We start from the raw sequence: 3,096 nt of genomic DNA on the forward strand, positions 1-3,096 counted from the left end.
AGATGCTGCCGCCCCAGCAGACCACACCATAAAAGATAGCAGAAGCCACCACAGAGTCATAGAAGGTCTTCAGGAGTGGGCCCTCCACCCCAAACGACCTGAGTCTCCGCAGCAGGTACAACCTGCTCTGCCCTTTCCTGTAGAGGGCGTCTGAGTTATGAGTCCAGTCCAGTCTGTTGTTCAGATGAACACCAAGGTACCTGTAGCTGTCCACAGCCTCAATGTCCATACCCTGGATGTTCAGTGGTTGCAGTGGAGAATGCTTGTGCCTGCGGAAGTCTACCACCAGCTCCTTGGTTTTACTGGCGTTGATCTGGAGGTAGTTCAGCTGGCACCAGTCCACAAAGTCTTGAGTCAGTCCTCTGTACTCCTTGTCGTCCCCATCAGTGATGAGGCCGACTATTGCAGAGTCATCAGAGAACTTCTGCAGGAAGCACTGGGTGGAATTGTGGGAGAAGTCTGCAGTGTAGATGGTGAAGAGGAACGGAGCCAGAACCGTTCCCTGTGGGGCCCCCGTACTGCAGACGACCCTGTCCGACACACAGCCCTGAGTCCTCACATACTGTGGTCGGTCGGTGAGGTAGTCCAAAATCCAGGTAGTGAGGTGATGGTCCACTCCAGAGTTCTCCAGCTTGTCCTTCAGAACCGAGGGAAGAATAGTGTTGAAGGCACTGGAGAAATCAAAGAACATGATTCTCACAGTGCTTCCAGCGGTCTCCAGGTGAGCGAGGGAACGATGTAGGAGGTGAATGACGGCATCATCCGCTCCAATGCCAGGCTGGTAGGCAAACTGAAGTGGGTCCAGTGATGAGCTTGTTAGGCGCCGAAGCTGAGCCAGGACCAACCGCTCCAGGGTCTTCATCAGGTGGGATGTCAGAGCCACCGGCCTGTAGCTGTTGAGGTCCTTGGGGCGTGAAGTCTTTGGCACTGGTACAACACAGGAGGTTTTCCAGAGCTGTGGGACTCTTCCCAACCTCAGGCTCAGGTTGAAGAGGTGCTCCATCACCCCACACAGTTGGTCCGCGCAGGACCTGACGACCCTCGAGCTGATGCCATCTGGGCCCGCTGCCTTCTTGCCATTAATCCTCCTCAGTTCCCTCCTAACCTGGGTGGTTGAGAGAGACAGGCTGGAGCCTTGTGTTGAGTGTGTATTGGATGCTGTTGTTGGGGGTGGGGGGGAGTGAGCAGGGTGAATAGAGGAGGTGTGAAGTGTCTGAGGTGTCAGAGGTGGAACAGCAGCAGTGGGGGTGGGTGAGTCTGCAGCCGATGTTGTAGACTGTCTCATGGTTGAATCAAATCTGTTGAAGAAATGATTCAGTTCATTTGCCCACCTCACATCCCTCCCAGGCAGAGAGTTCTGCTGTTTGTGGCCTGAGATGGTTCTGAGGCCTCTCCAGACTTCACCAACGTTGTTTTGCTGAAGCTGGTTCTCCATCTTCTGCCTGTAGCTGTCCTTCCCATTCCTTATCAGTCCCCTCAACTCTCTCTGCACCCTTTTCAACTCCTCTTTGTCTTTGGATTTGAAGGCCCTCCTCTTCTGCTTGAGGACAGCTTTAATTTCTGGGGTAATCCAAGGTTTGTTGTTGGAGAAACACCGTACAGTCCTGGTAGGTACGGTGTTATCCACACAGAAATTAATATAGTCAGTAATGCATGTAGTAAGGCTGTCGATGTCCTCTCCATGGTCGTCACAGATCACCTCCCACACAGTCGACTCAAAACAGTCCTTAAGAGCCTCCTCGCTCTCCTCTGACCATCTCTGCACTGTGCGGGTGGCTGGTGGCACCCTGCGCACTAAGGGCTCATACACAGGGACAAGGTGCACCAGGTTGTGGTCAGATTTGCCCAGTGGAGGGAGAGGTGATGAACTGTATGCCTCTTCAGCATTGGCATACAGTTGTGCATTTCCTGTTCCTTTTTGAGGTGTTACTAGGGTTAGATGCACTTCTCACATGTGATGACTTGTAAAGTTGAGCCAATCAAAATGTGGTGCATTGTCTCAGGTTGCAGGGTAAGGGGACAAAGATATAAAAATGCTTTCCTGGCCTATGATCATTTATGTTCATATATATCACACTGGTAATTTGTCAAACTCACACAAGGAATTAACCCCAAAGTGTTTGTGGCAAATAACATAACAGTTCAGTTGTTTTTACTAGTACAGCGCACTGGTGGGTGATTTTGTGGGGTGGTCTGGAAGTAATCATCTGCTTCTGAAAGAGGATGGCTATATTCCCCGTTTCTGTCCTGGGACAAGATGTTGACTTGATGGAGCAGTCCAATACCTAGGCATTCACATCTACAGGTTGTACTGGAAGGCCAAATGCAGAGGCTGTATCCAAAACTCACGTGCAGCAAAATGATGGCGCTTGGCTTTCACTCAGTTGCTGAGAATGCAGTGTAGTTTGTTGGTCTGCTGGTAGAGCACTGTTGGAGCTGGTGACACCAAAAGACTGAGTGACTAAAAGACATTTGGAGTTGTGGTGTAGGTCAATAAACAAAATCAGAGAGATAAAAGGCATTTACATGCAACCAATAACATATACAAATGATGACGATGATGATGATGATCATCATCATTTCAGCTGCTTCCTGTAGGGGTCACTGTAGCATCATCTGCCTTCATACCACTCCTTCGCACGTCCTCTTTCACTACACCCATGAATGTTCTTTTGGGCTTAGGATTTCCAGCTCTGGCACCTCCAGCTAGGTCTCCTGTTTTCGTTACTGCTAAAACAAAAAGAATTTCCCAAATATGGGACAAATAAAGTATTTCTCATGCCTTCATATACGTCATCATAAATGTTGTTATTGTTTCTCTTTTTTCTTTTTCAATTTTCTTCTCGGATTTTTAAAGTTTAATTACATTTTAAAATTATTATTATTATTATTATTATTATTATTATTATTATTATTATTATTATTATTATTTTCTTAACTGATATTGACCTTAACCAACCAACCAGCGAGCGCAGATAGCCGACCAATCCGGTGAAAGCTCTCTGCGTGACAGGTAGTGCTGCGCATGCGCAACACGCTTTCCCCTTTGGCAGCAACAACAACACAGAGAACGAAGTCAGTCTCGCCCCTCCGCTG

Source organism: Diplotaxodon limnothrissa, linkage group LG22, assembly GCF_057381915.1.
Source record: "Diplotaxodon limnothrissa isolate DT_005_m linkage group LG22, D_limnothrissa_male_GT1.1, whole genome shotgun sequence".
NCBI classification, from domain to species: domain Eukaryota; kingdom Metazoa; phylum Chordata; class Actinopteri; order Cichliformes; family Cichlidae; genus Diplotaxodon; species Diplotaxodon limnothrissa.